The sequence below is a fragment of the Anguilla anguilla genome, chromosome 10, assembly GCF_013347855.1.
Source record: "Anguilla anguilla isolate fAngAng1 chromosome 10, fAngAng1.pri, whole genome shotgun sequence".
Taxonomy (NCBI): domain Eukaryota; kingdom Metazoa; phylum Chordata; class Actinopteri; order Anguilliformes; family Anguillidae; genus Anguilla; species Anguilla anguilla.
Window position 1 is genome coordinate 10,545,054 of NC_049210.1, and position 13,303 is coordinate 10,558,356.

Below are 13,303 nucleotides of genomic sequence, written 5' to 3' on the forward strand. Positions count from 1 at the left end.
AAGTGCTTGTAATTGGCCCACAGACTTTATTATCCTGCCTCTTTGTGGCAGTGCATTCTGGGAGCTTGAGTTCTTTTTTTGAATAGCGTACTCCTGTCTGGCAAATAGTCCGTGCGTTTCCGCACCATTCATTTTTGAAAGTCGAAATTTAAGAATTAAATTTGACTTCCCTGACACCAACACGTGCGCACTACGAACCCAAAACAAAATGAGCCATGCAGTTATCCCGAGTAATCCCTACGGATAAATTTGGCTGTAGAGTTTAATTAGCCTACTCAAGGCTACTACTGCTTTGAAATGAATTACCTCTGAAGCTAGGCCAGTTACAAGGTTTATTTCAAAGTAAACAAGTTAAAATAGCATAACATGAGCAAATTAGGAAATAAGTCAGTGCCATATGAATTATTAGCCTTCGTATGGACAATATATTGGATCGAGGCCAGTAGTGATTCTTTTACATACATATAAGTTATGGTTCAAGTCGTTGTGATGAAAGAAAAGTAAAGGAGTTTTGGTTAAAATCCGATTGTCATTTGTAAATTAATTGAGAAGTACAGATTTATTTACAACTATTTTAATTTGTATTTGTGTCCTTATTTTAAATTACTTGTATATTTTAAATCAATCACTGACATTATCGTTAACGCTACTTCTCGCATCTGGAGGGAGAGGCCACCTGAATGTGACGTTGTTTTGTGCACATTATCACAAATATGTTTTGACCACTCAGGACATTGTCAGAAAAATTGATTTTTAAAACTCTAAATAAATATGCATATCATATCAAAATAAATAATGAAACAAAAATAAAATAAAGCGCATAGACATAAAGGTAACATGCATACAAACACATATATAATGCGCATATTGCATACTTTCGTTTGCTATTAATACCACACATACTATGTCCTGACATGCTGCAGTTGTGAAAAGTGCTATAAAAACTATATGTGCTATAAAAATAACTATAAAAACAGAGATACATATTCATCCTTATTGTTTTTTTGTACTCCCATTTTTGTACTTGTATAAACTTTGCTGAATTAACTTCAAGCATGTTAATGGCCACCCAGGGTTCCAAAAGAGAGGGAAATTAAAAATAACAAAGCAATGAATTTCAATGAATTTGGAAAAAAAAAACTGTGAATAACAACATGGTGATGAGAGATAAGAAGCCCCTGTAATGTTGGGGATGTGGGGAATTACCCCAAACCTATAAAACAGCGTTCATGTTTCGGCAATGACAGCCTGTTTTGCAATGGCTGGGAATTCCCAGGACCGTCAAGCCTATTAGAACATGTTTGTGATCTGAAGGTAATTCAAATATATGTGAGTCAACAAGCCCACACAATTGATGTAAATGGGTGAAATCATTACATTTTAAACATACATAGTTTCCTGTCCAACAGCTCTGGTGCGCTTAATTTTTCAAGATTAACATTGGCTGACTTAGTAATGACAACGAAATGGTAATGGCCTTTCTCACTCACCAAAAAAATAAAATAGAATAAAATTTAAAAGTAGTGACTGGACGCAGCAACCATTCACTGTATGCCAGCCAAAATATAGGTTGCTAAAATTATTTAAACAATGTTATACCATGTTCTGAGTTATGGTCTTTAAAACATGAAAAATGAATCGATGATTGTCGCAATTTTTTTTCAGTCCTGGGGCCTCATTTATAAAAACAGACTTACGATCAATTTTGATCTTAAGCATGATTTACGCAGAAAACCACATATAAGTAGTTATTTATAAAACCTTACTTTGACATAGAAATGATCTTATCTCTACGCAAAGACTAGACTTGACCCAAGTGATTTTCCTGCTGGTTATGTAGGGGTATTGCAGTTTGGGACGCATATGCGTCCAAGCCTGTGGTGAACTTTGCATTAGCTTTTTGCTGCCCCACCTCGTTCACTGCAGCGGCGACGCACTACCAAGCTACCTTTTTGGCTTTGTTTGTCAACCCACTATTTAGTCCACCGAATAATACGTGTTACCTGTCTTGTATCTCCTCTACCATCGCCTTGATCTCGTCTTCCAAAAAGTCTGCTTTTCTCTTTTGGTTCATGGTTATTCCTGACTAAACATTTGTGCTAGCATTATATAAGGGGAAATCGCTGATTGTAAGGCACGTTCATGTGCTGTCAATTTAAAGTGAATTTGAGATTTGTAGATCACAGGAGCGTAAGTTGCAAATGGGCTTCTTAGAACCTGCGTAAGCAAGGTTTTTTATGCTCAGTATCTTTTATGAATCGAACGTAAGCACACCGTCAGAAATGATCTTAAGACTAAGTTCAAGTATAAATCTAAGAACATTTTCATAAATGAGGCCCCTGAGAATAGGAACTCAGCATTTACTTAATTTATATTTTCCACTTATATTAGTTAGTTAGTTAGTTAGTTGCCATCAAGTGGTTTATGACTCATGGCGACCCTATGTGTAACACAGCGAAATGTTGCCCAGTCTTGCGCCATATGCCTGACCATTCCACTTATATTAACTGTAGTTAATTAACAGTTTCACATGTGCTGTTTCATCGTGTTTTGTTAAATTACATCATGATATTCCAGTCGCTGTCACTAGTGTTGTTTAATTACATTACATTACATTATAGGCATTTAGCAGACGCTCTTATCCAGAGCGACGTACAACAAGTGCATAGGTTCATGATGTAGAGGTGCAAAAGAAACACTAGTGAAGTAAGGATCGTAGTGCCAGAAGTGACCACATCGATCAGGACTCCAACCCTGTAGAGTAAGCTTGTTCAGCAAGCAAGAATCCTACCAAGTACGAACTAGCACTGGAATCACACCTAATCATACAAAAACAATCCTGCCAGATACACTAACAATCAAATTATCCTAGCTAGGTACAGTGAGCTGAACTATAGGCTAGGGAGGGGTGGGGAGAGGTGCAGCCTGAAGAGATGAGTCTTCAGTCTGTGTTTGAAAGTGGTGAGATTCTCTGCTGTTCTGACCATCACGGGGAGGTCATTCCACCAGCGAGGGGCCAGGACAGACAGCAGGCGGGAGCGGGAAGTGCAGACGCGAAGAGGGGGAGGTGCCAAGCGTCCAGAGGTGGCTGGTGTGTAGGGTCTGATGATCCTCTGAATGTACCCTGGTGCTGACCCCTTAGCTGCCTGGTATGCAAGCACCAAGGACTTAAATTTGATGCAAGCCATAACAGGCAGCCAGTGGAGGTCAGTGAGCAGGGGGGTGACATGGGAATGTCTGGGGAGGTTGTAGACCAGACGCGCTGCAGCATTCTGGATGAGCTGCAGGGGTCTGATGGCGGATGCTGGCAGACCAGCCAGTAGCGAGTTGCAGTAGTCCAGGTGGGACAGGACCATCGCTTGAACCAGGAGCTGGGTTGCGTAGGTGGTGAGGAAGGGGCGGATTCTCCGGATGTTGTACAGGAAGAACCTGCACGTTCGACTCACCGCCGTGATGTTCTGGGATAATTAGCATATCTCTGTGCTCAGATAGCCAATAAATCATGTCTTGAGACCAAAGAAAAAGATGTTTAAAAAATACGAACCTAAAAATCCAATCCTTTTTTTAAACTGCTTTGTTTAATAATCTCCCTGGAGTTTAGATTCATTCATTAGTTATGGTAAAATTTAAACGCGCTCTTGTTCACCTTGGGGGTGGCCGTGCATGGACTCTTCCCACTTCACCTTTCCCTGAGGGTCTCAGGAGTACTCTGGAAGGTGCAAAAACGGGGCAGCGGATTTACCAGAGGACATTCATGATTGGGGATGTTAGTGCCCTCGCAAATGAACTGATTGTGTCACTTCTTCAGTACCTCACACTCAATAACAGCAGTGTGTGGCACAGTCACAGGGGACTCCTTTTACAATTCAGCACATAGTTGTGGCTCTGCAGTGGAACACTTTCCAGAACAGAACAAAGATGTGTTTGCAGAGGGCACCACTTAGATGAAGGGAAGGGGGTGTTCATAAAATTAAGGTTACAGTTTGAGGAAGCTGACAGTCGGGAACCAGACCTCTTTGCATGTAGGAGGTAGGTGCGTATGTCATGGCAACGGGTAAAGGTGGAAAACTGGAAATGCTCTTCTGTCTCCTTTTGACACATGTTCTTATGACTAAGAATGAAAAGCGCAGTCGAGTACAAACTGGCACCCGCAGAAGTGGGTCGAAAATATTCAGCTCTCTGGTTTCAGACATTGCTTTGGTGGACATAACTCTTATCTAAAACTACAGAAATCCTGTTTTTCCCCCCATGCCATCATCATTCCACAAATTATATTTAAAAAATTTCATTTTGGACTTTTAGTTGCATCAGTGGTATGGTTTCACACAGATTTCTTGCTTTCACATGATATTTTCTCTCAGATTCAGCTTCTGTTAATACTTGGTCACTGCAATATTTATATTTAAGCAAAGTGGTGTGCCATGTAGATATTCTCTAATTGTCATGGCAAAAGTCCTTTTTGTGGCTTGTGGTAAAGTGATCGGCCTCTGAAACCTTGTGGGTCATGTTACTGGCAATAGGAGGGGCCTTGAGCCATCGTGCGTCACCAGAGCACACATACTTTCAGTATGCAAAAGTGACAAATTAGGATCCCAACACTGAAATACTGTGAACCGCACATGAATCACTCTGCCTAAGAGCTTTCAGGAAATGTTCGCTGAGGTTTTTTTTTTTTCATCTATCCTATTTCCTTTTATTCAATTGCATGGGACCATCAGGAGAAAGCTGTGTACATGCATACAATAATCAATCAATCAATAAATCAATCAATCAACCAACCAACCAACCAACTAACCAACCAACCTCTCTATCTATCTATCTACCCATCTATCTGTCTATCTGTCTGTTTGTCTGTTTATCTATCTATATATCTGAAAGAGTAAAGTGAATAAGTAAAGGTTCAACTGTGTTCCAGGCAGAGAAAACCTGACTGATATTCTCTTGATGTTGACGCGGGGATTCCCCTCACAGTCAGAGCGAACTCTTGGTTTGAGAGTGCAGTAGTGAAAGTTCTCTAGGCTTGCCAGCGGGCCAAAAGCCCACACATTACTGTCACAAACGAACACTTTCCAATCTTTTTGGAAACTCATGGGCTGGTAGCTCTGCTAGAGGAAGCCAATACCTATGATTTAAAAAAAAAAAAACATCTCAAGAATGGTTAGATCCAAAGATATTTCTCTTTTTTAAAAAAAGGTCATACCTGTGATATTGTGTCTTTAATTTTTTTTACATGAAGCAGCATGTTGACAGGATTGGAAAATTTACTATCCATTTAATTTCATTTCAATATTTGGCATTTATGGACTTGTAAAATTGGCATTCATTCCATTTGAGCCAAGATCATTTTAATCTAGTGCACTTAAAAAGTAGTCATGTGATGATATACATGGGAACTAATGTGACTGCACTATGGTATATTTTTACGGTAAATCATTTAATTGAACATGTCTATTGTTTGCAGCAACTACATAAAGGTTCTAAAAAATTAACTTGTGGTTTTTAAAACATATTTGGATGGCAGCAGCGCAAATGGACATGTGGATAAACACATATAGATCCCTTCTAAAACTTCGAATGTATGTCTGTTTCACATCATTGAAAGTTAGTTTTTGCTGTAGTGGTCTGATGTTAACACCATTGCCATACTCATATCCCATGTAGAAACCTATCCGAGTTTCAGAATTAATAAGCTGAAGGTATGTGGCGCAGTGGATGTAGTTCAATATAAAATATGCTTGTGTGTGATGAAGTTTAAAGCATTGTGACCTGTGAAGAACTAAAAACATACTTTTAAACATACTTTGAATATCCAGTCATATTTTAATGAGAAGTTAAGAATCAATATTTAGAGACTAGGCGTGAGAAAAATAAACTATGTACTTCATTAAGACTTTTTTTGTCACAAAACATTCATCATACTAATGGCAAAATCATTAACAAATGGATTTAACAAAAAAGGAATGTTTTGTTAAAGTTTGGAATTTTCCAAAAAAGATTTAAAACATTTGACAAGATAATGTACGTGCATGTGTGCATGATTGAAATCAGTGACCCATGTCTATCTTGGTCTGGTCATCATTCCAAAGCAGTAAACATGGAAAATATTATGATATAAATTATTTAGTATAAAAATGGGTGTTACAGTTACTAATATTATAAAATTCCTTAATCAAACCACATTTAGAGTTCTGTATCTGATTCTGGCAACCGTACAATTTTAAAATTAAAAGTACAAAATCTTTAAAAAAAAGGACAGAACGGCAACAGAACTAGACCCAGGAAAAAATTACAAAGAATTATATACAATGAATGAGTTTCCAGAGAACAAACATAATGCCAATATCTTAACTACATGCTATGGCAACTGGTTTAATATATTAAAATGTCAAACAATTTAATTAGAAACAAAGAAAATAAGGAACAAAAAGTATTCTAAATACATTAAGAATTAATTTCAGCATTTGAGATTAACTCTGTTTCAATCAAAGCCATTCATTTCTGTGTTCATGCGTGTGTGAGTGTGTGTGTGTGTGTCAAAAAGAGAGAGAGAGAGAGAGAGAGAGAGAGAGAGAGAGAGAGAGAGAGAGAGAGAAAGAGTGGTACAAAGATTAGGAGGGTGCAACTGGGTAATAGCTTGTTCTGAAACTATACATGCTTAATTCCTGGAACATGCCCTGTCTCAGAATTTGGTACAGATGAGTTGCGAACTCTTCAAAGCACCATTTAAGAACTTAAAAAACTGGCATATAAGTAAGTGGTGTAGAAACTCTGATTGCATTTGAGTAAATCAATTTAAAATGCAACATAGTTAAAAACCAAAAAAGGACCTCTTTTTTCAGTGCCTCCTCTCCTAAGATACTGCTCCATTATAGTGAATTCTACCTCAAATCATTGTTCTAGCAAAGTTGATGGCAGCTAATATGCTCTTTGTATCCTGCCTTTCAAAATTTTCTCGGAAACTGTTTGCAATTCTGACAACAAAGCTACTCTTGCAGTGCTATAATGCTGCAGTTTTTTTGTACAAGCAGCCACATGGTACAGTAACTGAACTGGAAACCCAGCACAGCACAGCACTTGAGAAACATAATAACTGTGGGTTGGTGATGTAAAAACGTAGTATCTTCTTACAAAAGAACAATCATACACATAGCTTTTTATTAAGATGTTTTGGTTTTCAATTTTTTTTTACTTTATAAAACAATTGAGATAAGCATTATGGATTCTAAAATCAGGATAAAATCATGTATCCAGACAGTATTGACACATTGATAATAATTCAATAAAAAATAACAGTGCAAATAAATATTGGTATTAATGAATGTCCCTCTCCCAGGTTGAGACAGCCCTATTCAATCACACTGTAGCTTGCATTTATCATATTTGTGCACTCTCAGAAAAATTCGCATGAAAAAAGCCATTTTTCCACCGCATGGTACTGGCTCAACTCGACTCAACGCTACTCGCTGTTGGTACCAGGTACTTCGTTTTCCACTGCAGATAGTACCCCTGTCAATGTAGCTGGTCGTCATAGCGACGCCGCATGAAACTGCAGTGACATCATCTTCAACGCGACACACACAGGAACAATGGAGGATATCGAAGGGATGGTGTTCTTGATTCTCTGTATGTGGCTGATTGTCACAGCAAGGAAACAAATTTTGTTTCAGAAGAGGCTGAAGGCAGCAAGACAAAAGACTGCTGAAAAAAACAGGTGAGTTTGGGAAATCCTACATCAGAGCTCAGACGACGAGACGACTCTGGTGGCTCAAAGGCCACAATTCTAGTGACGATTCTCTCTGACCAATCAGTGGTCTGCAGTGTTTTCACGTCACCTTTTGGTATCGCCTCAGCTCGCTTAGAACCTCGATGGAGGTGATACCAAAAAAAGTACCAGGTACCAGGTACTATCCTCAACTTTTGCCTGATGGAAAACCAAAAAAGTCGAGTAGAGACGAGTTGTCTATATAGGATACCACGGGGTGGTGTCCTATATAAATACATAAAATTGTACCACTAGCCATGGGTTTAATAATTCATTTGTTCCATTTTTCTGCTTGTAAAGTTACTTATTAATATCCACTTAGAACATTATTGTACCTGTCTGGGTACATTTGGTAAATTTGTTCCTCTAAGAACAAAAATGTACCTCCAATGTACCTTTGTTTCTGAGAGTCTATAATCATGCAGAAATCCCCAATAGTCAAATCAGGCAAATACTCGACACTCAAATGTGTTTACAGGTAGAGAAATGTCTGGACTGGATGTGCTATAACTACTTTGCCATTTTTAAAAGTATTTTGTACGGCTTTGCTGTAGAAGTTTCGGATCACTGTGATATGGAGGAGCTGGATGTTGTTGCTTGAAGCGGATAGTGACTGACATTTAAGTACAGTTAACCTTTAAATGTCAAAATAACGAACTGTCTGCTGGCCGCCCATCTTTCAGAGGTACTTTTTAAAGGTAAATTTCGACAAAACATTCACTTCCTCTCATTGGGGTTAATATTGTCCTGCCGCAAAAGAAGGTGGTTCTTGGAGGAGTTATCTTTAAAGCAGGTTAGATTGCAAATAGTGTGAAATCGTATATGTGTATGTAAAAATAGGGTAAGGGTTATGAAGTGGACAAAATTCCAGGTCATGGTGTGATCCCAATTATACCGATATTCATTTTGTGATTGAAGTGTTTTCAATTAAAGCATCATTCAATTGAAATGATGTATGCTACATTAAAAACCCACTATTTTTAAAATGGTCATTTATCATTCCACTATCCGCCTGTAAGGAAATTATTCCTTGCATGTCAGCAATTTTAAGACCATTATTCCAGTGCTGTAGATTTGTGATGATGGGTAACTCTTTAAAATGAAACTTGATGTCAACTGTAATTAACCCAGGCAGCAAACAAAATTAGCACAACTGTGGAAATGCTTAGGCTTCAACAGAAGTTCTTACTTCGACTTGTTCAAGGCAGGACATAGCTTCCAGACCTGAGACATCTCACCCTGAACCTGTGTACCAACTGAATGAGTCAATGTGTGTCTTTGCGGTTTGTCAAAAGATTCCACATACCACAGAACAAGAGTACAATATAGCAGCAGAGACCAGAGCCTCTTGTACTTGTAAAATGATCTGTTCATTTACTGAGAAAAAAAGGCAAGACAATATATAACAATAACTATAAAAACCACTTTTATACAATATAATATATGATCAGTGAAATTGGTTTCTTTTGTCTTAGTAATCATTTACATTTATCAAATTATATTTAATTTGTGTTTCTGTATGAGTACTTTCGCAAAGTCAATAAATATTTTCTCTGCAAAAGACCACAGGTTCGCTACAGAGGTGTCGATATACACATCCCTGTTTTCTCATTTTTGTCAACGGTACTGGATAAATTATTAGGTGAAACGGTCATGATTCTCCTGTATTATGTAACTAAGTTCTCACCATACTGTACCTTACTTGGGGGAGGGTCATTGTAAAACACTACTCTGACAAACAGAACAATGGGATTATTTCCAGATGTGTCACCGTAGTGACGTGACTGAGATACCGTCATTGGAATGTGTGAACAGACCAGGAGCTCGCTTTGCCTACGTTCTGGCTCTTCTGCTTCAAGCAGCCATTAGCCAGGGCAGCACCTCAGCCTCCAGTAATATCCCTCCATGCATCTGTGTGGGCAGAACGGCAGAGTGTCAGTATTAGTTTCTATAAAAATATTGATACTGTACATTCATTTCCACTGCTCTGTCCACACTCGGGGTGTCAAATGAAATACAGACATCGGTTTTGTGATATTATTGATAAATGCGTGTGTGGTGACATTAGAGAGGAGAGAAAAAAATCTATTTCCCAGCTATTCTTTACATGACCAGTAATTGTTATGTATTGCCATCTTAACAGTGAGTCACTTCCATTATTCATGAAGTCGTTACTCATCATGGTTTTATATATTTATTTAGGAAATCCCTTCGCTACAGTAACTGACAGAACATTAGAATAAATAGGTGAATTCGACTACTGTGAATTTCAGAGGACACCAAAGAAAAATTCATAAATGTTAAGTAACATTATCAATTTGTTAAGGGGAATGAAAGTAATTAATTAAGAAATTAATTAACATTTATTTTAACATTGAGTAACAAATGCATTTTCTTCTGTTTTTTCGGCTATTTCTAATAGCATTGCCAAACTATTGTTCTTCTTAAACGAGAACAGGCAGTCCACCCTAATACATTTTCTACACGTTTTATCAAGATATAATGGAGTACAAAATTATAATCAAACATTGAATACAGACAAAAATAAATGCAAAAGCATCCTGACTAATTGCATGCTTTAAAAAAATTATTTTCTAATAACTTTTCAAGCAATAGATTTATGTTTATAAAGATATGTATTCTACCAGTGGGACACCTGGGTGAAAAGGAAAATGTAATCTGAGAATAATCTCTAATATTAGTCACATGGCTGAACATGAAGAAATTGAATAATTTACTACTTTCACATCTGTAAAGGAAATACAACGTTTGTGGTGTCGTGCAAGAGACTGGCGGTGAGTCACTGCACTTGGGAAACCATAAGACAGGTGAAAGTCAGACGAGAAGCCTTTGAAATGGTGAGCAAGAAGGAGAGAGGAGTTGAAAGCAGAGATAGAGAGAAAAAATTCCCAGCTATTCATTTCACGCTCGCACTGAAGGGGGGCTGGTGAGTGTGCTTACAGACGTGAAAGAGTTAACCAGAAATGATGATCGCGTGTCATTCCGGCCAAACGGTTGCCTCTAGATTTGAGTCAGAGGCCTGGGAGCTGATCTGCTGCCGATTGGCACCTGTGTGGCATCCAGTAGTGTTCCTCACTGGTCACTGTGGGTGTGGTTTTTATTGCGCTTTATTACGTTTGTTGAGACTTACGTTAGAAAGTCTATTTCTGCCCCACCGTCCTCACTGCTCTAGTGTTCAATACAGATGGCAGGCCTGAAAAGTAGACCGAAGACAGCCAGCCAGCCACCGAACTGCTTCTTTTCCACTCCGCAGGCATACCAGCTAAACTGCTGTAGGCACTGAGCCAGAGAGCTATACAGCAAATGGAGGTGTACTGCTACTGTCCAATTCACCAGGGTAGTCAGTATTCCGCAAAAAAAAGGGGGGGGGGGGGGGTTCGGAAGGGGAACCCCTACTAAAACTCTCTATGGTCCATCTTACAGTCAATGCGGCCTTGCCCAGTCAGCCTATGCCAGTGTGGTTCAGATTTGATAAAGATCCACACTGCTTTGTGCCAGCCTGTTCCCACAGTGACTTTAAGTAACTTTTGGCTGTAACGTCATAAAATGACTGGAAACAAAACATAATATGTGCACATGTTTGCTTGAGTCATTTCAGACTCTGCTTGGGCATTGGTACATTCAGCCAGCTCACCACTTCATCTAACCCTTTGGATTTATGCATTTTCATTCTTTGTACAATGATGACGATGAATCATTGTTTTTGACCCATTATATAGAACTCCTTTGCACTTTAGCTGTCCAGTGCTTTATTCTGATATTATAACTTTTTAATCGCATACAATTAAAAAAAACTAGTTTTGTTATCCAGTATTACTTCATATTTTGAGATAAAAATTACAAATGTCACTCTCTGCTTCCAACTTGAAAGTTTGTTTCTACATTCATGTGATAATCAGATTACTTTAGCATGCATTTTCAGTACAAGTAATATAAAAATTAGACATGGGGGGGGGGGGGGGGGAATAGATTAAAAAAAAAAAAAAGCTAGTTTTGTCATGACTCAGTCCAAGGTCTTGCTTACCAGGAAAGAAGAACCTTTTCCTGTGGCATTCATCATCATTGTACAAAATTTCCATGACGTGGGAAATCTGCCATTGGTTAACAGAAGACCCTACCCCCTTTCTCAGCACTCATAAACAAACTCTTCTTATAATCAATTAATCACCTTCAATCTGTAATTTCCACGTATGTGAGTAAGTGGTCTAAGTAAGCAGTTGGGCTTGTATTTGAAAGCGCTCATTAATTATCGTGCCAAGGCAAATCCAGTGACCATATCAGACAATGGACAGCTTTAAAAAATGTTTCCACATTTTAGTTCCCTCTTCTGATTTTAATTCTGTGCAAATTGAAAAATTTGCTTTCATTTAGACTTTTTTAAAGTTCTGTAGCGAAGCGTTTGCCATAGAAGTTGCTTGGCTAATGATATCACAAACACGTGGTCTTACGATACAACTTAGCAAGCAGAGCTGCAGTTCACTGTAGCATCAATAAAATGCAGTCACTGCAATATGTACGATAAACAAGAAGTCTCACTGTTCCACCACCCACTTTTGCAGAACTGAAATAGCAATATATTCCGTCATCAATATAAACTTGGTTCTTCTTTCAAAATAACCCCCAATCTTGGTTACCAAATTGAAATTTCAGTGTCAACAATAGTGCGCCTCTTGCAACACTTTCAAGAAGTTCCCTTCATAGTTCCAGAGAATAACCAGAGGAAATTGTCTCATATCTTCACACATTCTAAAATAGCATACAAGCAGCCAAGCACAGCCAAGCGTAGAAAGGCACAATTGCATGCTGCTTTAAACTACAAGCCACAAAGGCACCTAACTCCATGCATGGAAAATATCTATTTATTGTCTGTTGTAAGTATGGCTGTTTGGAATGAAACCTCTTCACTTTCTCTGCAAAACTCCCAAATGTGCCATTTTCAACCAACTCTCTCCTCTTCTCACACAGAATGACCTTCACCGGTCTGGTTTGAAAGGTTGGAAACTCAACACAGAAGGCCCTGACTTTGGGGATCTGTGGCATAGTTCATGACTTATTTGCCTCCTACCTCACCACTTCCTAGCAATGCCTCCCCTCCCTTGACCTTTCAACTCACTCACCACCTACTTAACCCAGCTGTTGGTCCAGTTGCTGGTCATTTCCTGAAAGTCGGTCCTTCTTTGAAGACCGAGCTCTTGAGACTGCATCACAAGTCCCTACTGTGTAAAGATTAGCCGTGCTACAGGTTAGCCACGTAGTTGTATTTTTGTTTAGAATACCAATATTGTGTGGCAAACTTGTTGATCCTAAATGGGAGTTGTGTGACTGCATGTGGAGACCACACTTCTGTATTCCTGAGACTAAATCGGATATTCTCCACTTTATTAAGTTGCTTGGGATAAGCGCGTTAAGCGATGGCAATGTGGTGTGAAAACACGTAATAAGACGACACAGACTAAAAACATCCAAGCAAAGAAGAAAGGGTCACAAACCATTCTAATATGAAATGTGTAAGGACTTGCT